This window comes from Lampetra fluviatilis, chromosome 29, assembly GCF_964198595.1.
Source record: "Lampetra fluviatilis chromosome 29, kcLamFluv1.1, whole genome shotgun sequence".
Lineage (NCBI taxonomy): Eukaryota > Metazoa > Chordata > Hyperoartia > Petromyzontiformes > Petromyzontidae > Lampetra > Lampetra fluviatilis.
In genome coordinates, this window is record NC_136303.1 from 5,023,401 (window position 1) to 5,049,757 (window position 26,357).

General features: G+C 44.1%; 1 long non-coding RNA gene across 1 annotated transcript; it reads right to left on the reverse strand.

Annotated features, from left to right (window-relative positions):
• Window positions 1–1,530: 1,530 nt before the first annotated feature.
• On the reverse strand, window positions 1,531–23,834 carry LOC144943060 (uncharacterized). Its single transcript, XR_013639445.1, has 3 exons — window positions 23,779–23,834; window positions 23,130–23,261; window positions 1,531–1,575 (listed from the first exon to the last, which is right to left on the reverse strand). It is a non-coding gene; the product is annotated as an uncharacterized LOC144943060 (long non-coding RNA).
• Window positions 23,835–26,357: the final 2,523 nt, after the last annotated feature.

Sequence of the window (26,357 nt, forward strand, 5' to 3'; positions counted from 1 at the left end):
GTACAGGACCGACCCTGACGATGTCTTCATCAAGCAGAGCATTGACGAAGGGCCGTGCCGCTAAGTTCACTGCAGTATATGTATACTAAAATGCGCGTACGATTGCAAATAATATTTTCCTGATATCCCCCCTGAATGCGATGAATTTGTACGTTGTGCTACACTATTCTCAGATCAGATTCCCCTTCAATGTTTCATTAACAATTTAACATGTTACAGTGTTTTGTCAACCCAATGCTGGATTAAGGTCTGTCCCCTGCACACCCCCCCCCCACCGCGTAACTGTGTCAGTCATGGGGGTATGTTGGACCGTACTTCACCATGATAGTCAGTGAAGGTTAGTGAAGGGGTAGCTCCAGGAGTCAGTTTAAAAACACATTCCTGTGGAGGGAGCTGGTAGGAACGTTGGGTTGCTCGGTCAATGGCCAGGGTCAACGGCGGCGTGGTGTATTCCGCAAATATGCCCGACTGTGAGGGCGGGCACAAGCCGGCGTGAGTAGGTTAAACATTGAGTTTTATAAGGACACCACGGGGTGACCAGCCCCTCCCCACCCAGCCCCTCCCCACCCAGCCCCTCCCCACCCAGCGCCACCCTCCGCACTCAGCCCCTCCCACCCTCCCCTCCCCACCCAGTCCCTCGCTCCCCACCCAGCCCATCCTTGCACGACGGACGGACACAATAATCCCCTGTGGGCTGGTGTAACCAGTGGGTTCCTACCAGTACCACTTATCGCTCTGATATCGCGGTCCTCAAGCCGCTACGGCCCTGCTATTACACTTAATTGTATTGTGAACAGCAACTACATTTTAAAAAAGTAAACAATGTGGGGTGTGTTTAATCTCTATGTGGTTTATAAGCTTGTTAATTACATTTCTCACAGGCTCATCCTGTGTTGCGTTGAAATGGCAATTTAAATGACAATAATCATAACACGGCCTGTTTGAGTACCACAACACTAATTCAGTTAAATGTTGGCAAGTATGTACGTATAACTTCTTCCGCACCGTACGTAGCCGACCGTCCTAATCGGAGCTACGGCACCTTGTTCGTCACACTGCGCTCTGAACTCAAGTGACCTGAGCTCGATTCCTGGCCATGGTTATCATCAGCAACATCATCAGTGGGGAAGGAGGGGGGGGGATATCTGAGCCGGTTCAGCCCCCTCGCCCCCCCCAAATCCCCGCCCCCGAACCCACCCGCCACTTGACCAACCCCCACTGACCAACGTGGTGATGAATGTTCAAACAACCCCCACGACGAGACGGCATGGGAAGGCGTTCATCCAGCAGTGAACTGACAAAGAGAAGTGGTATTCTATTTTTAAAGATATAAGTGATTAGTGTTAACATTCTCAAGATAAAGACTACTGACTGGGAACGCTCAAGCTGATGATTGCATTTGAGCGTTTTGGAGCTCATCTTGATTGCCTTGGCCGCACGCAACGGCTGGGTATAGCGTGAACACATAATTCACAAATGGGTAGTAAATTAACGTGGATTATTATTTAGTTAAAGTGGTATTCCTACCTGGTGAAGTGTGTGTTGTAACAGTCGACTTAAGCTCTCCGTCATTGTCTGGGGTGAAAAAAAACAAACACACAGAAACAGCGGCTGTTAAATTCTACGATAAATTACAAAAATTAACAAAAGCTTAAGAGCGTTTTCATGTCGGCTTAAATTATTCCATTACAGAAGATTGAAACCTATTCAACGAAGCAAAGAAACTTGTGTTCTTGTATTCATCGAAACTGGAATTGTTTTATAGCCATCGTGTATGTTATGAAAGCACTTAATATCGCAGCATGGAAAAGCAATAGAAATGTTAAGTAGCCAAACTTAAAGAGTCCGGAACCTGCAGGGAGAAGATGTATTGCCTTGCGCAGGTCAATGTATGCGAAGGAACCTTGCTGTTTTGAAGGATGAATAGTGTCACCAACCCCTTCATACTGCTAATATGGGTTCATGAAATGTGGGGAGGGTACCCACATTTTACCCCACCGCATACAATCCATCAGTAACGTATCCTGCAGTGCACCCGTTGCCGTGCTGCGCAGACAAAAGCAAGGGCCGGCGCCACAAACATAAATGGCCTCTTGTTGTTGCACGAGCATAAGGCCATCTTGACCAAACCACAGTCGACTCGGTGCCTGTGTAGTGCAAGTGTCGTGTGACAGCCCCGACCTCACCACAGCCATTCCATTAATGCCAAGCTTTTTGTTTCTACTGTAATAAGAATCATTAAAATGCACTTTTCAATCCACTGCCGGGTGAAAAAAATTAATTTTCTATTTTTGATTTAAAGCTTTCGTGACTGCAGGGATTCATATTCTTGGTTCTTTCGGTAAAGTCATGTGACTTTACCGAAAGAACCAAGAATATTTTCTATTTTATCAGGTAAGGCACCACTGAGCTGTATAGCTCTTTTTCAAAAGCGACCTGGCTACCCGCAAATGATAGCTCAATTAAGTGGCTTATCGTGTGGAAATTTATAGCAACCAAATGCTCTAAACATGCATGTTGATTCGAAATGGGTGGAGGGGAAAACCCGGAGAAAAATCCACTCGACCACGGGAAGAACATGCAAACTCGAAATATGGAGGCGTTAGGGTCGGGATAGAACCCACGACCTCCTGTATACCAGGCGAGGTAGTTCACATCTCAGCACCTATGCACCCGATGAAGCCCTCCTGATTCTATAATTTGTGGCCAGGTCGCTTCTAAACAAATTACTACATCACTCATTGGGGCCTTGCCTGGAAAAAAAAGTTTTGTTTTAATGTCAGGAATGAGGATTGGCCTGGACTATACTTCAACACGCTGCCAAATGTGGGTTGATGGCCCAGGACTGGTTCACATATCACTCGTCACAAATGTCAGCCAGAGCTGAGAATTTAACGAAGGTCACCGGGTTCCTCGTGCAGTGTGCTAACCAAATCAGTCCAGAGCCCCCCCACCCCCTTCACCAACCCGTAATAGTCAAGTAAAGTCAAACAACTCCCATGGGCTGACACAACATGGGAAGGCCATTGTCTGGCAGTGGATTGATAAAAGCCTGTAAATTATAAAAGATATTTAACTTGCAGCTCTACCAGCCTTGGCAGAAACATCGAGGTTGGTACCTTTCTCTGTCTCCCCATCGATGACTGCAGAGAACATGCGGAATGTTTTGAAGGAGATTGTCAGGATGACATCTCAATTTGACATCTCAAGATGACATCTCAATTTGACATCTCTATATGACACGTCTCAATATGACACGTCTCAAATATGACACATCTCAATTTGACATTTCAATATGATATCTCGTGTGCGGACACATGACATGCACTCCAATACGTTTAAAGAAAAGAGTGCGCTCACTGGCAATTCAGAGGGAGCTGTAGAAACTTAAAGTCATGTGGAGTAATATTAATTATGACGAATTATTGTGCTCAGACCTGGAGTGGCAGTCCAAAACGAATGAAGTAAATTCAATTATTTATTATGTGTTCTATTCACAAACCGACTTAGTAGAAAATACACAATACCATAGGGGCCTTGAAAGACGTGGAATAAAAACTTGACTTAAAGCTTTCGTGACTGCAGGAATTGTTTGGGTCTTTCGGTAAAGTCACTTAGATAGAGAAAAAATCTAAATGAAAATAAAGTGAATAATAAAGAATACAAATATGATGACGTTTCAATCGCAACACAAGCAATTGTCATCAGGAGAAAAAATAATATTTTACCTCTGCCAATCAGTAACAATAGGACAAATAAAAAAAGAATACTGCAATTGCAAAGAACTTTTGATGGCATGGTATTGACAGGAAGGCTGATGCGATAAGTACATGTTCCTGTGGGTCTGAAAGCTGACACACAGGGCATTTAAAAGCCTCTTTAAAGCTGCTATTTTATTTTCCACGAATTAGTGTGTGGCCTTCAACAGGCAAGAGCATTCTGTTTAGTGTTCATCTTTTTTTTTACACAAAATGTCACAGAGGTTTGCACAACGGGATGTCCACGTGAACACGGGTCATGCGGCAGGACGAAATCTATTCCCTGTGCCTTACACAATCCATTACAGCAGAATGTGATTGGGTATTTTTGGCAGAATACGTTCAAAATAGCAACAACGTTATATGTGAAACAAAATTTGGGCGTATTATCACACTCGCGGAATGGTCAGTGTCTTAAAAAGACTAACACTGACCTTCCGTCCACTAAAGGTGTGGACATTTTTGCTCCTGCTGAGAAATGCTAAGATAATAGAACCCATGGAAACACATTCCACGCAATCATCACAGTCGTGCTCAAGATTCCTAGATGGACAATGGGCTGATTTGGCTGTGCATGTGGCTTGAAGCTTGAATTAAATCTACGAGTACACATCCACTTTTTACCCAAAAGGCACTTACACCTTTGTTTGGCGATTCCAACAGCAGCATGAGAACACGTTCAAGGCTCGCTATTTAAGGACTGAATAATCAAGTGCCCAGAGAGGAAAAAAAAGCTCACAAAATAAAAAGACATGAGTACACGGAACACTATTGTTTGCCATTTCACTGAATAGCACTTTAAAATTACTGCCTGTAATGTGCCAATTTACAACACTGGATACCGACCCCACCTCCCTTCTCCCCACCCAATACCGCTGTATATGTATCGTATCTCTTTTCAATTTTCCCAGGAAAATGGGAACCCTGAATTGGCCGCTTTTCTGCTGCACTGCACACCGCTCTGTACTGGGCAGCTTGCAGTCAGAACATAATGCCAGGAAGGGCAGCAGTCCCCTTGTACAGCAAGTGTTATCAAAGGTTTCAATAGCAGCAAAATTGAAAATACACCATCACTGCAGACAGGTGGCTATCATAAAAGCTGGAAAGAGGCTGCCATGGGCATTGCTCTAAGGTGCTTTTTATGACAACTTAAAGAGGATGATGTTATCAAGCAGTTAGAAGAAAAAAAAATGGTAACCTCACAATGTGGCTCATATAAAATGCCCAGATGGTAAGGAATGAATTGCTTCATTACATTCATAATTCAGCTATTATTCCAAAGAAATTGTATCCATCGATTGCTTGCAATGGGTCAGTTTGATCCTCTGCTTTCATATCTGGCCGGCCAATCTGTTAAATAATGTCACAGGGTTATGCATTATAAGGCCAAGCATCGTACGACAGTTTGCAGGAAATGTAAGTAAAACTAAATAACGAATTATAACCCAACATAGCAAGCTCATTAAACATCGTAATGTTCACCTCAGGTACTTTTTATCTCTCTCTCTCTCTCAAGAAAAATAGGCAGAAACCTCTTACTTCGTTATTAATATTTAAAAATGGTAATTAAAAGTTTTGCTAGCCAAACAAGTGGAAACAATGTTCCACAAACAAAGTGGTGGCATGAAGGGGAAAAGTCGTTGAGGGAATATCCTACAAAGATGTGTCCAAACACAGACTGGCCGTTATTTATTAATGAAAGATCCGTCACGTGGCAGGGAAATGTAAGAAAAAAGCCCAAACGATTGTTCCATGTTAGATTAAATGTACATTTTGATAATGTACATTGTATATTCATAACTGGGTAACTGAAACAATAATACTGGTAGGATCCCCCTGGTTACACCAGCCCACAGGGGATTATTGTGTCCGTCCGTCGTGCAGGGAGGGGCTGGGTGGGGAGGGAGGGGCTGGGTGGGGAGGGGAGGGTGGGGAGGGGCTGGGTGGGGAGGGTGGGGCTGGGTGGGGAGGGGAGGGTGGGGAGGGGCTGGGTGGGGAGGGGCTGGGTGGGAGGGGTGGGGCTGGGTGGGGAGGGGCTGCTCACCCCGTGGTGCCCTTATAAAACGCAACATCTAAACTACTCACGCAGGCTTGTGCACAGTAGGACATATTTGCGGAATACACCACGCCGCCGTTGACCCTGGCCATTGACCGAGCAACCCAACGTTCCTACCAGCTCCCTCCGCAGGAATGTGTTGGTGTAAATGGTGGAACAAAGTTTTGACTAATCGAGCCACAACGATTCTTAAAACTAAAAAAAAATTCACACAATCACTGGGAGAACGTGCAAACTCCAAATATACAGCAGGTATCAGGGTCGGGTTCGAACCCACGACATCCTGTAAACCAGGCGAGGTAGTTTACATATCGCCACAGCAATGCGTGCATGAAATTGCATGTGCACATTTTTCTATTTATGTTGTGCGATATGGGCTCACGTGACCCCTGCAGTCCACTAGCGGCCGCTACATCCATCGCAATGTGAACAAAACAGAATCGATTCTTGAACTCCAACACCTCAATCATGACCACGCACAAAATCGCCAATGGGAAGACGGGTGTGGCATCACTACGCCTCCCGTGAACGGCAAATTGGACGCGTGCAAAATAAAAAATGTTTTTTCTCAAGACAAGTTGCATTAAAATAAATCGAAGCTGTCTAAAGTGTTGTGCTCCTCCTTAAACCTTTCCAAGGTCCTTGGACAACAACGTGCACACCGCATATAGAAGTCACGGTGTGAGACAAATATAGGGCTGCCTCGATAACCCAAAAAAAAAGCAGTAACAATAATTTAGCAAGATCAGGCAACCCACGCCTCATTTTCACCGGGTCAAAGGTCAAGTGTAATCCCAGCTAATTATAGCCATTAAAGAGGTTAAATTGTAAAGGGGAATGCTGTTTATCAGATCATCCTTCTCCCATTGGGAATAAGTCAAATATTAAATCAGTGCACCTGGCGTATATACAATGCTCAAGCTTTGTGCTCTTCATTAAGATTTACAAGGTCAGGTGAAGTTAATTTAGATTTGGCTGAACCCAAAAAGACAGGGCAATCTTACAAGGGTAGCCACTTTACAATTTATCTCCGAGCTCCAGAAGTCTTAAAAAAGGGGGAAGATATTGTTCCTTAATACTTCTTCTTGGTTCTTTCGGTAAAGTCACGTAGGTAAAACTATAAAATAAATGAAAACAACTAAATTCAATCACGACGTTTCGGAGGCAACACAAGACTCCCCCATCATGTGTTGCCTCCGAAACGTCGTGATTGAATTTAGTTGTTTTCATTTATTTTATTGTTTGACCTACGTGACTTTACCGAAAAAAACAAAGAGTATGAATCCTTGCAGTCACGAAAGCTTCAAATCTAGAATATTGTTCCTTGTTTATTTTAAACTTCCCTCGTCTGAAAGCGTATTGTATGCATTGTATAAAACAACACCATTATAATGTGAAAACATTACTTTAACCTTATCATACTTTCAACACTGAGTGCAAATAAGTTTAGAGAACATTTTTTTTACTGATGATCTTCAACGTACTGTGTTTATTATCAGCTCACAGTGTCACAAACGTAAACTTGTAAATAAGGACATAACCACCTTCAAGTGAACCTAGATATGTAATTATTATAACTAAAACTAACCTTCCATTGCACATCTTCAAATCTATATGCAAGGCCTATTTGCTGACGTTCGCTACCAAATATTCACATTTTTCTCACGATCGTCTCTGATAAGCATGAAATGTTTTGATAAAAATGAACACCGTACACACGAGGCGTTTGCACGCCCGCAGTAGAATTGTGCACAAACACGTTTTCGCGATCGTGTGTGTGGTCATTGGGCGAGAACTCTCACCAACGCACACAACACAGAATAAAGTAAACCGTGCACGCGTTTGTTTTGCTCAGTTGAGGCACAGAACACGAGCCGGATTTCTGGCAACGCTGCGGCGGCGGCGGTGGCAATGAGCGAGCGGCGATCCCAAGACAAAGATCTGAGTGCGAAGATAGGTCGCTCAATGCTCCCGAACACATCTTCAGGACAGACAAGCTTGCAGATGGTGGGGTTGAAAGGCGGCTTGTGCATGTGCTCTCCCTTGGAGGCCGAATGTGAGCAGTTCTTGTGCCAATCTCACTCCCCGATGATGTGTTTGCAGGAACATTATTGATAATGTAGAGTCCTTTGTGGGAATTTTAAGCGTGCTATCCAATTCACCTTCTTGTGGGCATTTAAAGATCCCGCAGCCCTCCTCATAAGAGGTGACAATTTTATATTGTGCGACACTTGGCGGCTTTTACAAACGATATGTACTCATATGACAGCTTGCAAGCCCATATAACAAAGTGATTTTAATGAATAATGAACAAAATATATTTCAGTGAATGTTACAAAAAAAACCCAACACGAATATTTAACCTTGATGAGTTCACACAAGTAAAATTCCTGAAGATGACTTAATTTAATATTTATGCTGTTGTATCTGCTGCTAAATGATATACGCGCTGTATGACATGGGCATAACACCTCACAGTGTGCCATCACGTAAACCAAGATATTAATTTTGAGGTTTCATTTGCTTTAGACATCAGTGCTTCACAAAAGCAGAATCGTGTACAGGTATGCTGCATGACAGTAATTAACTTAGAGTATATGTTAATAGTAACGTCTCACGCCAATTATAAAGGTTTTTGTTGGGGAGATTACAAACAAATTGAAAGGTTCTCTCGCTTGTGAGAAAGGTCCAATCCCTCCCTGGCTTGCGTGAGCCAAGACCAACTGCGCTACCTTAACGTCTCGAGATTAAATTCCGACTTTGACCTTGACTGAGGTAACCACAATTTTTGAGTCTCTCTTCTGATGTATAACACAAAAATAAAATTAATGGGAAAACCATGATCACTGGTTTCCCCGTGTAATGAATTTTGTGGCCATGCAAGCATGCCAAACTCTTTACACGATAGCTTCTTTGGACTGCCCTGAATCTCGTTTCAGGCTCATTATTTACTTTTTTTTACTTTACGTGCCTTCGCCCTTTTTTTACGTAAACGGGCATCGTAGCATCCCACCGCATTTAGGAAAAATCCAATCGCAAACCTCTGCACGTGTGAGCACGAAGCTCGCACTACTGGAGCCCAAACAAAGGCGATGTGGGGGGACCGACCCTTGGGGCAGCACTCCACACATCGTTCCCTCCACTCCGCGCGCGTGCGTTAATCCAGACGCATTTCAAAGCTCTGAAACAGCAGTGGAAGGCTGCCAACTGAAGAAGGGAAAACCAGAGGTCGCAAACGGGTTTTGATTCCTTACCCGTACCCGGCCGCACCAGGGTCGCAAATGGGTACCCGTACCCGGCTGGGTATGGGTACGGGTACCCGTTCCCTACCCGTACCCGTACCCTACCCGAAATGAGTGACAAACGGTTACTCACCAGTGACTCACGGCCTACCCGTACCCGTACCCGGCCGCACCAGGGTCGCAAACGGCTACCCGTACCCGGCCGGGTACGGGTAGCCGGGTATCGGGTAGGGTACGTGTATCGGGTACCCGGTTGCGACCTCTGGGGAGAACATTTATTAAATAGTAGGCAGCAATAGATATTTTGCTGTCGCGATTGCCACCGCCACCAATGACCACGCGATAAAAAACGTGTGGTGTGTTATGCGACGTTTGATGTTTGTTTCCGGTGTAGCGGGTCATTCTCCATAGCCACAACCTGGATTCCAGTTACATTCATAAACGCAAAGTTACAATTACTGAAGGCTCCACTTTGTAGAAATGTTTCAGACTCGATCTAACCAGTCAATTGTTTCCACCCCCCCCCGCTCACAAAGGCACTTTGAGGAAACAAACAGCTCTCTGTGAACTGGCATAAAATAAACTTGTGCTGAATGAAACAATGGCCAGTAGACCAAGGTGTTTTAGTTGACGTAATAACAATGTGTTTATTCACAATGGTGGCGGAGAAAAAAAAAACATATTTTTTACAGTTTTATGAGGCTGCAGCGACGGTGACTTTTCTTTTCGGAGGATTTTCACCAAAACTACGTTGTGCGCAAAATGTACTTTGCATTCACAATGCGCGTGTTTGCGCCACGCGTTTAGAACGGAGAAGAAAAAATATATATACATTAATCAATGGGCCTGTGATGTTGAAAATGCGCATTGTTTCAATGCAGTTTTTCAACAATCCTTCCTTTGTAATCATCATTCAGCACGTGTCAGGAGATTGCAAGCACTGTGGTTATTTTCAACGTATGCAGACATCGCTGCAACCCACAATAATATGTTTGGAGGTGACATACCTTTGCAATTTCAAAAACATTTCAAAGTCACTACACTTTTTCAGGCGTTTGTTATGTTTCACAAAACAGCGCATTACCTGTACGCGATAACATCCATTTCTCACACTACCTTTGTTGATTTTAAAAGTTTCACGGTCATTGCTTTAGCCGATCAAGATGCGGTGGTTAAAACATCCCATCACGCCGATGGATGGGCCAATGAATGGGAATGGATAAAAGCACCACGGTGATGCAATTCGTTCGTCAGCGGTTTGGCAGATGACTGAAAAATGACTGCAAGTAGGAAATTAATTTAACACCAAGAGCCAAACAGTCATCGCCAACTGGCAGCAAATGTCAAATACCGCACAATTCGGATCTCATGGCACAATCCGAGCAAAAACTATCGTGGTGGGTATCGTGGAGGTAGACTCAGCCTAAGATGGGTACCTGGGTATGGTGCGTGCGTTAAGAAGGGGGGAAAACGAAATTACGAAGCGAGTGGTGTGATGGCACGGTGGTCATAACAGAAACTCGCCAAACAGCACTTGCTCCAACTGTCCATACAACTGAACATGTCAAAGAAATATCTGTAGGCAAAGATTACTGCCACGACAGCACACACACACACAAAAAAACCACCAGACAAAACTTCTATATTTAGTTGCTGACAAGAAGGGAGCGGGGTGTGCTTGAGATGTGAAGGGTTCCCGGGCAGATGGGCTGTTTATACATTCTCCTAAATCAGACGTGACATTCCGCCTTTCAGTACGGTTGGAGAGGTATCGTTTAAGCAGAAGCAGCAGCAGCAGCAAGAACAACAACAACAACAACAAACAAAAATGTCAAACACCCTGGGAAAATTCTCAGAAAGGTCGCGTGCCAAGATGCCCGGCATTGCGTGGCAGCACCGGGGGGGGTGGGGGGGGGATCGCCAGAGCCACCAAACCACCACCCCCCACCGCCACCACCCGGCGTGACCACGCGGCAGCCCACGGGAGAGTCACTGCTGACCATTAATATCGAATGCGTCTGGGCCCGGCAGAGAGGAGAGAGAGCAGCATTGACCAATCTGTCATCCGCCCCGTGAGTTACAGAAGGTGGAGGCCGCCTTCCATCAATTAGGCGTTGTTTTAATGGCTACATAAAACAAAAGTGAAACGACAATGAGCGTGGCGTTGGGGGCTATGGCTGGAGGTTGGTGGGGGGTTTGCGAAACAAGCGAGGGAGATGAGAACGTCACAGGCAAGTGCCGGCAAGCCGGGACTAGCAGCGATGATGGAGGGCCACAGCTGAATTGAGACAAAAGATGTCCCCCACCATGGCAATTGACAACCAACAACAACTGGCTGCCGATTTTTACGCAAACATTTCAGCGATAAGACGGACAACAGAGTCAAATGCGTGCGCCGTTCTGTACACGTGCAGGTATACCGAGGGGGAATTCTATTTAACAATGCCGGTACCAATCTTGATTTGAAGCTTGCGTGACTGCAGGAATTCATACTCTTTGGTTCTTTCGTTAAAGTCACGTAGGTATAAAATAAAATGCCGGTACCACTTAACAATGCTATTATAGTGTCATTGAAAATGACTGAAGTGAAGCCACTGCAGTGTAATGATCGGCAATCCAGCGTTGGCCGTTTCGACTTTATCTCCCTGGAGAGGCAGTTGAAAGCAAGTCACAAGTTTCTTAAAGCCACCCAGCATGGAAGAGTAGGCCAAAATAACCTCAAGAAGGGGCTTAATAGAGCTCCCTCTACTGGTGGCCCTTCCACCTGCCATGACTTGTATGTATGTCGAACTTCTTTCGCACCCTACGTAGCCGACCGTGCTAATAGCAGGTGCCGGATCAGGACATTGCACGGCTGTGCCTTTACCCTCCCAATCTTAAGCGAACACACGCTTATGTAAATAACCTAGATCGTAATTTGAGAAATGAATTTAAACAAATTTAAATCTATTTTGGAGCAGAAAAAACATCCCATGGAAAACGGACTTTTTGGTAAACTGTTTAGAAATGCCAAATAATTGCCAGAATGCGCTATCAGTACTTAGAATCACACACTCCTGCCTGTCCAAAACATTTATCTGCAGGCGTCTGATCGCTGATCGTATCCAAGAGCGCACACTCGATAGCTGCTGGGTCGTGGCAAGCCAACCAAGCCTCTGCCATCGTACCATCATCATAGCCCGTAGCAAAACACACTTAACCCCATCCTATTCTGAAAGGCTGCCACCTTATGTCACACACAGATGGTTCACTGAAAAAGGCAGATTTGGGTTTCACTTTAACCCTTCCATTGACAGCACATTTGCGGTGGCAAAATCACAACTTTGGACGGCCACAATTGTGTGTAATGAGGTCGAAAAGACAGTGTGGCTATTCTTCTTTAAAATGCCCTACTTTTATACAAATTCACAGCCCTTTTCCAATCCACCGCTGGATGATGGCCCTGCCCATGCATGCTTCCTTTGGTTCATACTTCACCACACTGGTCAGCAGGGCCTTCCATGGGGGGGGGGGGAGGGGGGTTGGAGGGAGCCGGGGCAAATCCCACCGCGTGCCCCCCCCCTTCACACCTTCAAACTAAACCGGGAGTATTACATCTGACACCGTGACGTCAAAGCGCGAGGCCCTCCCCAAAGCGCAGGGCCCGGGGCAGTCGGCCCGGTTCGCCGTGCACCCTAGGGTCGACTCTACGTTAGGGTCGCCATGCACCCTCGGGTCAGTGAGGGTTGATGAGGGTTAGAGGGCGTGGAGGGGGCAGGGGATTGGTCCATAACCAGCTCAGATATTAGCCGTGGCCGGTTTTACAGCGCAGTACCCGCAGAACACAGCGACCCCTTGTTCACACCACTAGGACGGTGGTGTGGCACAGAAGGAATTATTCCCATTACAGCCATCTCCCCAATTACATCTGTGAGGCCAAAGTTTTCAGGATCAATTCCCCACATACTGCTTTATGCTCCCTGCATGCTTGTAAGTTGGTTGTTACAAACGGCCTTGTTTCTCAGCAGGACTGTGAAGCCTAATATACAGCCTACTCGCCTGCAGGAGTAACACTTGCATTTGACTCTTAATAAGCCCCATCCTGGTGCTTACAAGTGACTTGGCAATATTAATTGGTTCCTTTGAGCAAACTCTATTTCATGTTAGTATCTATTTATTTACACAAGAGTCTCAAGAGTCGTTTCAAGGAGGGTCATGTACATTTGTCACAGTTAGGTGGCGACGTGGCGATGTGTAAGCGCAACTGAGTAAATTTGTGTATATATATATTTTTTCAGAATTGGGAGATGTTTTGAAAGGTAGCAGTTACATCGTTTTTTTTAAGCTATGGAAAGAAACCAGAAAACTTGCGAGGAAAACCATGCAGACAAGGGGGAGAAGATATAAACTCCAAACAGAAAGGCACCCTAGCCAGGAATCAAACCCAGCTGGTCCTTCTGTGAGGCACGGGTGTCACCACTGTGCCACCCTCCCCCGGCTTGCATGAGTTTTATTGCGTAGGGAAATTAATTTCCAACTTTCATATATTAAAATGCACGGTTATACTATTTTACACTGTCCAGAAATATGTAAGTACGTTATTTTTCTTTTCAAATTTTCACCCACAAATAATAGACAAATGAAAAAAAAAACCCTACTTAGATTCTATTTTCTAAAGTCTGCCTTGAAAAATCTGGACAGCATAACCTCAATGGATCTCGCGTATTGATAGTTCTAAATAAAAACGTGCGACCATTCTGATAGAGTCCGTAGAATACTGACAAATGCAGAGATAATAACAACAGTGCAGCCCTCAACATTTGGTCATAAGAATTTAAGCACAAGACAAAAGTTCAGTGAGCAGTAACGCTACCACACGAGTCTTTCGGAACATCGACGCAATCGTGTCGTGTTGATGCCCAGTCTGAGTGGGCTTCTTTCTCCTTGCCGACTTGGCGAATTTGTATTCTGACGACGCCAAGGCTAACGCACCGATATACCGTGTACGGCCCCGAAAACCATGATTCACAAATGCGAGCACACAAAACACATTCAAACACAATGAGTCAAAAATCCACATGGCCCCCCGGGTTTCGTGCACAATGTGGAGGCCAACCTCGATGTACATCACAACAAAGGAGGGAAAGAAATGGGCCCATCACAAATGGCTGTTTTTACCCTTTCTAATACCAATATGGAGTCTGTACGGGAGGAGGGGGATTAGATTTAACTGTCTGGCCTCTTGGCAGCTCCCCTCACTACAGTAACAACAAATCAAGACTTCGTGTAATGATCAGGGTCAACAGAGCGACAGAGAAGCCGTAAATTTGTTTAACATAATTTTTTGCGCCTCAATTTTGTATCATACACATTTTAGTTTCCCTCCTCGGCACTTTTTAATTCGAACAAAATGCACGAAGTTTCGTTACGGTTTCGTCTCCAAAAATTGCTCCCAAAAATCTAAAAGATGTTTTGTTCTTGTTGATTGGCACAACCTCTTCCGTATTTTTCGATTTTCCGCACTGATGATATACTGTACGTGAAAGCTGGATTATACCGCAGCCACTGCTAAATCATACTGTAGTGAAGATTTATATGACATTTTGCGCTGATGGTGAAGATATTTTTTTTGGAACGAATTTGTTTAACGACACTGAAGCAGGAATTGAGTATTCAAACAGGGTACAACGGGGGTGGCGGCTGTTGCCCACATGCATTTTGAAGAAGCACAACAGCCCCGCCGTGCATTCGTATCCGTGAGATTTAATTGAGTTAATCCAATCCAGGGAGGACCTTCTCCTAAATACAAACGAGTCGCGCCCACGAACACACCTCTCCGCGTGCGCGCACGCGCACACACACATGTAAAGAGTAATCAATCATGAACAAAACAGCCAGGACAAAGTGATTAATTAATTTGCAATTAGGTTGCCATTCACGGCGTAATTCAATCATTTGAGCAGCACTCACTCTCAAGCGATGGGGTGGCGGGTGGCGGGTGGGGCAGCTGCTTGCGCCTTGCCAACCACACTGCATCGCGCCAGTAGATGCCACTGTGGAGCAAGGCACTTTTTACGCGGTAGTTTGAGCGAATTTTTTGTTTTTAAATCGCTTCGCCTACACAGCGCTCGTAATTACTCAATTAATTAAAGTGGCGCGTAAAACGCTGCCCGTAAGTTTTACGCCGGCTCACAGGTAGGAATGGCGTGGACCGGTGTTGGTCGGCACCGGCGAATCGTGCAGAGTGAGCGATGATTCCTTGTGCAACCGCCCCGTTTTATACTTTTTGTCAGCGTCCCGTTAACGACGGCGACGATCTTATATTTGTGAAACAAAATAAGGTTTTGACCCTTTCGGGCATTAAAACAGGTGTTAAGATGTTCAAACACCAGATATAAACCTTTTTAAAGGAATCAAGTCTGCATTGACCACACGCACTTGTGGTGAACATGCAAAAAAAACATGCTCTGATAATATTTGCACAAATGACGTCATTTCCGGAAAAAAAAACATGTGGAGCGTGGCCGAATAGATTCATTGGGATATAAGTAAATAATCATCAACATCAGTGTAGATTAATAAGTGATGAATAAAATGTACTGTACATAAAAGCATCAGTGAATGTCGGTTGTTGATTCCGGTGAGTGCACACACGCGTGTGTGAGTGCACTATGTGTCGTGGGGAGCGGTGGTGTAGCGGTTAGCGCGCTGCACTACGAACCTGGCGACCCGGGTTCGATTCCCGCTTACGGCCAACACCAGTGGTGACGATTATTAGAACCGGTCCTGGGCCTCCCCTAGGTCGACTCAGCCTCAAATGAGTACCTGGTGCGATGTGTAAACATCGCGATGAGGGAGACAAAGGCGGCCGGGCGTGGTGTTGGTCACCCACCCCCTCGTGTGCCGTGCCGGCCTTTATAGGTGCTCGCTAACAGCACTTGCCCCTACAGTCTGTTACAGGCTATATGGGGGATCTTTGTCTTTGACTGTGTGTCTCGTATAATCATCCAGTAGAGACATCAAACACCTTGGTCCCTATGCTTGTGTCGACTACACAGGTGATTAACTTTGCATGCCTGCTATAAAACGTCGCCTTTATGTAAAGTACAATGTAACAGGAAATGTAGAGCAATTTCTCCAATCTGTAGATTTCTAACTTGCTAAAGTTGACTACAGAGGCACAGGGAGGACAAGGTTCATACAGTATTGAGTCTTTGATTAAAAAAAATATATAAATATAAAGCAGAATAAAATTCACCTGATGTCATTCTTTGTGGGAGTTGGTCACATTCATGTAGGACTCTGATTTATCCGCGGTGCAAGAGGACAGAAGAATAGAGTCAAATATCTCAGATATTTTGATTTAAAGCTTTCGTGACTGCAGGGATTCATATTCGTGGTTCTTTCGGTAAAGTCACGTAGAAGGGAAATAATAAAATAATAACATCGCCATGAGGGAATTTTTTTTCCAATTTTCTTGCTGTGGATTTCACACCTGATGACGATTGCTTGTGTTGCAGTCGAAACGTCGTGATGATTTTTTTTGTTTTATATTAATATTATTTTATTATTTCCCTTCTACGTGACTTTACCGAAAGAACCAAGAATATGAATCTCAGATATTGTTGTAGGCTCCAAACCAAACTGTTCAAGCACCATACAATAATTCTAAGTTGTTAAATAATTGACATTCGACGTCTCATAAGTAGGTAAAACAGACTTAAACATACAACAGAGGACTTTTCATTCCTATCAGTTAAAACAAAACCCGTGGTCTTAGATGTTTTGCTTTGGTTTCAAAAGCCAATGAATGGCTGGAATGCTGAGTGTGGAGGATGTTTAAGCCTAACAAACCCATCCAACTTGCAGCCTTTAAATCACTAAAGACAACTTGTTTTTTTTCTCAAAGGGCAATTCATTGTGTGCCAATGTCACGGCCAAATTTGCTTTACCTGAAATGAGGTATGCATCGTTTTCCAAATATAAAAAGGGTGCTTGGGGAAAATTAGCGAGCAAAGCGTTCCACAAAGCGAACGCCCGAACCCTGGACGTTTCCCAGACACCTTTGGCACCTCTAGTCGCATGCATGCATGCATACAAGCGTGACGTGCCAAAACGCCAGAAGAAAAAAAAGAGCTTGCAGCTTGGCTAATCTTTGTGAACAAGAAAACACTGACAGGCACTTTAAGTGCTTCACCTGTAGTCAATGGCAGGCCCTCTTAGGCAATCTCTTATGGTCTTGTCAAGCTAAAGCTGAGATGCTCTAATAAAAAAAAGCCCCCAATGCTCTCAACATTGCATATCTTTGCCACGCTTTGAGATCGAGACCTTTAAGTTAATTTCATTGGCTAAGCTCCCGCTCATTACCAAATGAATCCTATCGACTAAGCCGGCACAGCGGGGCTTCGAGAGAAATGGGGATCGATGGGCAGAGATTTTGAATTATAGGGGCCCATCAGGCTAAAACCTATTACAGTCCAGTGTGTAAACATTACATTCGGAGAACATTTTCAACACTTAACTATGCACACATACTTGTTGGAGACGCATTAAGCACATTAAAAGGTAGGTATTTATCAACGTGAGAATTAGCTGTATTTTTTTTAACTCATACTTGATTTGAATGAATGTCCTTATTCTCTTTATTTTTTTTCTTTTTCAATGCGCAGTTTTAATAAGCTGATGACTTGGGAAGTTTACCAGCCACACGACTTTGGCCACAATACTTTCAAATATGTTAAGTAATTTGTTTACACGGACAAATCAATACGTGGCAGCAAGATTTTTCCATGTCGCATTGACGTTGAGCAACACCCGTGCCAGTCAGCATGTTGGCTGATGTAGTATCAGTGGACACTGTGTGTTTGTCGTCAAATAACTCGCTGAGTAAACACTTACTCTCCTCTTCGGCAAATGGTTTGGAGACAAGTGGTGTGGCAGATCATACTCTGCAATGGTGGGCACATCGCGACGGGGATTTTAACACAGGAGGTCGTGGGTTCGAATCTTAAAACTATGTGAGACCAACCCTGCCCGACTACTGAAAGCATTGAGCTTTTGGGATCGCATTAATAACATAACGCCGCATGCAGCACTTATTTGGTATCAGATGTATGTATTTGTGGATGGGCTTTCTGATAATCAAGATGATGGCTTTCTAGGAAACACTTATCAGCAAAAGAGGAAAGACGTGGTGGCGAATGCATCGTGGTGACATGAATTTCAAACATCTTACTTCAACTACCCGCTAAATTTTACGTAAACACGGTATATCGTTTCTTTTGCAGGTGAAACGGGAGAGTGGGCACATGTGTGTGTGTGCCACAGTGGTGAGATGTTAACTACCTCGCCTGGTAACACAGGAGGTCGTGGGTTCGAATCCAGACCCTGACGCCTGGATATGTACTGCTCCCCGTGGTTGCGTGGATTTGCTCTGGGTCCTCCCGTTTTTCCTTCCACATTTAGAAACATGCGTTTAATAGTATTTGGCTGCGATACATTTCCACATAAGCCAACTTTGTTGAGCTATCATCTGTGGCAAGGTCGCGTCTGAAATAGAGCTATATAGCCCAGTGGGCCTCACCTGGTAAACAAAAAAATAGTAAAATTTTGTAGTGTGCATGCATACAAACAAAAAGCCTGAGGCACATTTTCACCTAAACCTTCCTCTTAACATTCCTCAATATCTCCCTGTGGCCAGCCTGAGCAATGTTTCTTCGAATAGAAAAAAAAATACCCTTCCTTTTCACAAAAGCAAAAAGCTCAAGGCATGGTTTCAGGGCTCCCATAGTACTATGAGGCCCATTTTAAAATAAAAGAAATTGTTTTTTTTTTACAGATTTTTATTTGGTTAACTTCATGTTTTTTGCATGCAATGGCCCACCTCTCGAATATTTCCAGATGATGAACTTATGGCAGTTTTTTGACTTTCGTTTTCTTCTCGTCATTAAGTAAGAAGCAACGGAAGAAGCAACAACTTTTGTACGATTTGCTGCATTCATATAATTGAACGTGAGAACTGTATTTGATTAAAAAAAAGTTGTTTAACGTTCAATCATTTTAGCTATAATTGAGAAGTCAGTTTTCATTGTTTTGAATTCTTTAAGAGAAAAAAAATCGTTCTTTCGATAATACGCAAAATATTTATTTATCAAGCAATAGCTGAAACACATCACAGGGAGATGTGCTCCGTTGCTGCAAATTGTTTCCAAAAATTAGACCAAAAAAAATAGGACGTTTGCCAACATGTCAATGAAGTCGATTATTGATTCAATATGTTTTCAATACATAATTGTGTTCTTGTTTGTCAACATATTCTGCCTGTCTTCATCATCATCTCCAATCTATCAAATGCTGAATGAGGGCCTTCCGATGCAAATTCCATCTCTCACGGACATACCGCACGTCCCATGAGCACGGTTGGCTACGTACGGTGCGAAAGAAGTTCAACATAATAGTTACACATACAACAATCCATCTCGCTCCTGCACAGGAGCAGATTTCATCCTCTCTGCCACGTTTCCCCTTCTTTGGCTGCCATTCACACGCCAGTCTCATCTGCAGCGATGTGTCCTGTCGAAGCCTACTTGCTGACTTCTCTCTACTGTCAATGTGATGTGTCTAATTTTGTGTTGTGCTCTGTTCCACGTGTTGCTTGCATTGTCACTCAGTGTAAACCCTCAGCATGTATCTCTGGACGATTCGTTGTGCACTTTCAGATTTTGGTTTTAATTTTCCCTTGTGAGAGTCCATGTTTGTGAGCCATTTGTCACAAAATCCAATGTGCACTGATTGAAAATGTTCTACCCATTGGTAAGGTGCATTTCATTATTAGATTCAAATTTCCAAAAGTCCAAACTGTTTTTGACCTGCACTCACTTGACTCTTTATTTTATGATTTTTATCCTGACCTGGCTTTAATATTCTGTTGTTGTCTGATAATCTCCCCTCCACAAATGATTACATTTTGTCTCGTGAACATATTGCCCGCAACTTTCTGTTCAACTCATACTTAGTTTGAACCCAACTCATTTATAAGTTATTACAAAATTTCCCCCGAGTTAATTGTAATCATTTGGTAGAAAAACTACCATTAATACTTTGACCACCTCAAAATTACAAATGCAAATCAGAAGAGGAGTCAGTCAAGAAGACACAAATCTCACACCGAGGCAATTCACAGTATAATTTTGAAGATGTCTTTCCCAAAAAAAAGATTGGAATAAATAATGGCAGAAGAAACGTAAATGGTGGGGGAAAAGGTACTAATCATCTTCTTATGGCTGTCAGATTTCTTTTTTAAAACGATATAACCACGTGCTCTATTACGAGTCGGAAAAGAAAGGAGTGGTGTAATACATTAGGCCTGATTTCCCTTGGCTGATTAAGTCTCGGGAGGAGCCGTTACAGCGATGGCAGGGTTTATGTTTGGTAACAAAACAACAAGAACAGGAGTGCATATTGAGACGATTTTTTTGTCCGTTCTGGAAATATCTTGGGAAAAACTTTACGCGTCAAATAATGTCGAAAAATGTGTTTCTGATATCCTTGCTTCTCGGATGACAACGTTGACAATCGCTTTTCATAATTATAACGAGGGCAACGATGCTGTCATTTATCACTGTTTTGGTTTACAGTGAGTATGTACAATTGCAACATAATGTAGTTATTGTTATTAACCATACATAATCATCACATATTTAAAGTAGATTACGCATTTGTACCATAATACCAGAACCAGGACAAATAAGTCAGTATTCATATTAGGTAAATAAGCATATTATTTCCATGATTACTATTATCGTTACCGAAAATATTTTTTCATCTTTTTCTCCTCCTGATGATGATCGCTTGTGTTGCGATCGAAACGTCGTAATTTTTTGTTATTTTCTTTCAACCTATCTACGTGACTTTACCAAAAGACCAACATAATACTTTTTTATTATTTGGCAAAAATGTATTCCATCTGAAAAATTACGCGCATTATTCAAAATATACACGTGCATTGCAATGCGTGACGATATTTTTTAAAATACATAACCATAGAATATATAACTCTCTTCCTTGGCTCTAGGAAACAAATGCGCTGTTTGGTTAACTGGCAATATCTGCCATAAAGACGTGACCCCTTGTATCAGCCCTGATACAGAAGGCATCACCCCCCTCTCCTGGTGGAATTCTCTAAACTAATTGCGGCTCACCTAGGCCTGCGCGCGGTCCGTGCTATCGAGGTCACGCGAGTCCACGGAGGGAGCCGCAGCGATTGGACAACGTTGCACGGACGCTGGCGTCGTCGCCCGTTCCTTCACGCGCACGGCTGCGGTGAATCATCAGGCGTGCAATTAAGGGAAATAAATGAAATCCAACCGATAGGCTCTTTGAGCTGCTGTAGCGTGAGGACCGTCTCAAAATCAACGCCGATTGAAAGCCGACGCGCAGAATTTTTGAAAACGGCAGGAGGTTCCCCACCCCCCCCACCCTGGTTTAACCACGAGGGCAATTATCTAAAATTCATGTTGCAGTCATTGTAGGGGGTCTGTAACTGCTGCAGGTATAAATCGAGACATGCAGTCTCATTGTAATTAATCAATATCACTCCACTCTGCTTAAGTACGGGGAACAGTTTCATACCAGTGGAGCTGAATGCCTGTTTTTAATTTTATATAGCGGAATATTGCTAAGGGCTTGAGAAAGGCAGTAGTGGCAGCTTTTTTTCTCAGTCCTACAAAGGGCTCTGCGCAAATGCATTTCCCAATGCTCTGACCCCGCGGGGTCAATGCAGCTGCCTTTGATCGCGCGAGAAAAATGGATGCATCGTACCACCATCCTCACAATGTCGCCCGCATTCCTGAAATAGCAGCCCCTCTCTGCACCTAATGTTTGCATGTTTTGTGCAAACAGCACGAGGCTTTAGTCCATCGGCATCTGGACCATCTTTTGTGCGTCCGTATGTGAGCCGCGTGCATGCACGCGGCCAGGCAGCGGTGCTTGCCACCCACCCCCTCGTGTGCCGTGCCGGCCTTGATAGGTGCTCGCTAACAGCACTTGCCCCAAAAGTCCATTAAGGCATTAGGGGGGGATAATTGTTTTTGTTGCATGCGCATACCGGTCGACTCAGTCGTCAATGAGAAACCTGGTGCGATGTGTAAACATCGCCATCAGGGAGACAAAGACGGCCGGGTGTGGTGCTGGTCATCACCCCCCTTGTGTGCCATGCCAGCCTTCATAGGTGCTCACTAACAGCACTTGCCCCCACGGTCTATTAAGACTATGTGGGGGATCTTTGTCTTTGCATGCATACATGCACATCTCTGTGCGGACGTGCGTGTCTTGTGTGCACGTGCGTTCATGCTTATTTGAAGGCTGGGGGCTCCGCACAGTGGAATGAATGGTTTTCAGCCTTTGCTGCATTGGTTTGCACTCGTACACAATTAATTACTCGGGGCATTCACAGCCTTCACAGAGTGAAGCATTTCCTGGTGATTTCAACTTACTGTTGATTTAAGAAAACGAAAAAAATTCAGCACACACTGGAAATGCCCATCATCAGCATATCAGTCGTGTGAAGGTCAGAAGAGATACAAGATGCCACCGCCGGTAATTATGACATAAATGATGAATGGATGATGCAATATTCTGGCAGTTTGTCTATAGATTTGTTGGGTGTGTGGTTTTACGAATGCATTAATGCAATAATTACAACAACGTATGCAACTTTATGGGAAAAAAAAATCACATTAATGAGATCAGCCCATTCACTTACAATATAATTAGGGGAGAACTGTCCCTTTCAAATCACATTTGCTAATGCAAGTGGCACATTTTTCTCTTTCAGAGAGGAAAACATCGTCAATTAATGTGCAGCGAATGCCTTCCATTAATATAATCATTTCAAAGGCATCACTCTCCGCAGATAACGCAGTCGGTGGTGGGGCGGAGGGGGGGGCTGAGGATGTGGGGGCGGCACAGGGAGGGAGGGGGGGGGGTGCCGGGGGGTGGGGGGGGGCAGGGGGTGGGGGGCCTGTGGTGGATGGCACGGCAACCGAACAAATGTGACAGCGCTGTGCGCACTGCGGGGCCGCGATGCTACCTCACCTCTCTCGCCATCGATCAGTCGTGGCCGTCTGGTTTCCAGGGCGACGCCCGGGCGACAGTTGTCAGGCGGAGATGGAGTGATACGGACGTGACAATAATTGCTTGCCGGAGGGCAGCCAGTCCTGCCCAGCCCTGCATCGTGTGTCACGGGAGATCAGGAGCAAGGTGGGGGGGGGGGTATCGCTGAGAGCAAAAGATTCGTTTTGTGGAGAATGCATTTGTGGGGGGCATTTTAACGTTTTTAGAGTTTTATTTCTTTATTTTTATTCTTCCAGCATTTTTTTTACACAGTTTGCCACGTGCGTGCATCACAGGCAACCCAATTCTGAGGGAACGTAGAAACCGGTGTATCACAAAAAAAGGCAAAGAAATGCAACGAAAGTCATCAAAATAATTTGAATTGAATCTCCATTGGTGTGTCTCCCAATAACGCCAGCTCAGACTTGAATGGATGTCATAAATCCTCACATTTTATACTTGGCGCCGTAAACAATTTTCACGCAAAAAAATATATATATTCACGCGCTCTATTTTTTTTCTTACATTTCGTACAAGTGGCCCACAGTATACGTGCGATGACAAACTCCAATTAGCAGTGCGGGCCTAGGATCTGAGGAGCTGATGGGAGCCGTGCTGCTATGCTTCTTACATTTTCCCCCGGCTTTTATGGCGATCCGCATATTTCCTCAAGACAGCGGTTGTCCATCTCCTTACCGCCCTCCCCTCCTCTCTCCCTCCCTCGCTCTCCCGCGGAGGTGATGGTTGCAGCGGAAAAAGCCTCCGCCACCAGGCCTGTTAAAAGAGAAACAAGGGGGGGGGTGGAGGTGGAGGGAGGCTCAAATCAAATGGGCAGGCCATTAAGGTAAATATTTGGCAACTTTATGGTCCACAGAGACCTTTGCAATGGGCCTCCCAGACAAAGCAATGGTCACATGCTGCTTGTCCAACCAGTCAAAACAAAGCAGCCTTATTAGAGCTCCCCCGCTGTGCTAAAGACTGGCTTTTAGAGAAACGCATGTTTAGCCTGATGTCTTTGTGCGCCTCATTACGGATTCTTTACACACGCAATGCACGAAAGCAGTCCCGCAAAACCGCCGTATTGTTTATGTATTTGTGCGCCGATTAATTTCGTTATTTTTCCAAAGACAAAAAAACGGAGGCCAATCGATGTCTATTAAACTAATTTAAAGTAATTTACTTAGACAAAAATGTTTGCTGCATTTCATTATGGATGGAGGAAATAAAGGTTACCTTTGAAGTTCACAACATATAATCAAACAAGGATTATTGAAAACATGTAATATAAAATGCCTGATATTGATTTTTTTCCAAAATTGTAATAAGAGAGGCGGACACTCTAATTCCATGCTAGGAAACATCAATAAACATTTAAAAAAATGAGTTTCTGCAGCAAAAAAAGGAGCTTGGTATAATAGTGAATTGGTATTTAAAATATAACATGAACATTATGACCAAAAAATATGCAAGAGTATTTGACACCGATATGAACATAAAATCTTATTTCACAATGTTTAAAGAACACTCGTCATTAATGACAATTTTAGGAATATGACAACCCTATTAGCTGAGATTGGCTACGTACGGCGCGATAGAAGTACAACATACATGCGTAACGGTACATCTTCCCCATCTGCAGAATAATTACTCGTATATTTTAAGAGTTGTAGCAATATTTCCTCTGCCTCAAGAAGGAATCCTAGGGAACGACGGGGGAAACGACGGCGGTATATTCTCTCCCCTTCGAAGACATTGCCTAAGAGAAGCAAAAGTTTGGGGGGCACAATTTTTTTTTCACCTGAATATAAACAGAAAACTTATTTTTTTTAAACACACGAGCGTTAAAGTGCGTGCCATTCCATTACGCTGCTTTTACGAAAGCCCCGTGCATCAACCTTAACACACGGTGTTGAATTATGGTTGTTTGTGGAAACAGACAGCAAACGCATCTACTATTTTGACAAACACCTATGGATTTTTTTTGTAAGTGCGTGAAAGATTTCTTAGCTGACACCTTACTGATAAAACCTCATCACTGGATCTGAGATAAAAACAAAATAAAGTGGAAATGAACCGTGCAAACAGATGTTTTGAGTGCAGGATATTAAAAATATAATATATATTTTAAAACAAACGTAATTTGATCACCCAGTAAATTCCTGCCGCATCTCAAGACTCGTTTTCAGGAGGATTGTGCAGCAGGATGTTTGACTACATCTGATGACCAAGTGTTTGGCGTGTGGGAGGAAGTTGGCATATTGGAGAAAACCCATATTAATTTTTGAGATGTGCTCCAGATTTTTGGATTAATTAGTAAATACATCTGAAAACTGCTCCGAGACATGACAATTCAGATGATGCGAATTTTGTTGTTCTTGGTGTTGTTGTTGGTGTGTCAGGATGAACCGAAAAACGGACAAGATGTCACTAATTACTGCCAAAAGTGGCGTGTCTCATGGCATCAGGTGACGTAACTATTGTTAACACAAAGACAGTTTACATTACCGTAGTACAAGATGTGAAAATCCAAAAAAAGACTTGGAAATTGTCTCTTAATAACCAGAATATGAAATGTTTACATTTCAAACGCATTCCTTATATCATACTTTATTTGGAAAAAAAGGTTTTTGCTTGTTGGATTCCTGCATGCCTGGCAGGATTCCTGGCGTGCCGCCAAGTGCGCGCGCACGTGGTGTGTCATCACCGTGCACATGTGCGTGATGACGTCACCCGCATCCCACAGCATTGAGCTCTGTTCGCGCACGCTGGTGGGTGGGGGGGCGGTGGGTGGATCAGTGGATGGGTGGGTGGATTGGTTGGTGCTTGGGTGGGTGGATCGGTGGGTTGATGGGTGGGTGGATCGGTGTGTGGGTGGATGGGTATGTGAGTGGATGGGTGGGTGGGTATGTGGGTGGATGGGTGGGTGGGTATGTGGGTGGATTGGTGGGTGGGTATGTGGGTGGATTGGTGGATGGGTATGTGGGTGGATCAGTGGGTGGGTCTTTGGGTGGGTGACGTCAAAAGCATGCATGGGCTGTTAGTACAGTAACGGATTCAAGAATACACTTGTGGTAAAACCATCCATCTCCTGGCCACTTTGTAGTCCAGAAATTCTGCATGATCTACCATCCCTTGCATCCAAAGCAATGGATATCCATGTGTGTGCCAGCACAGCCAGCTATTAAAGATATGCACTGACAAAAATGAGTT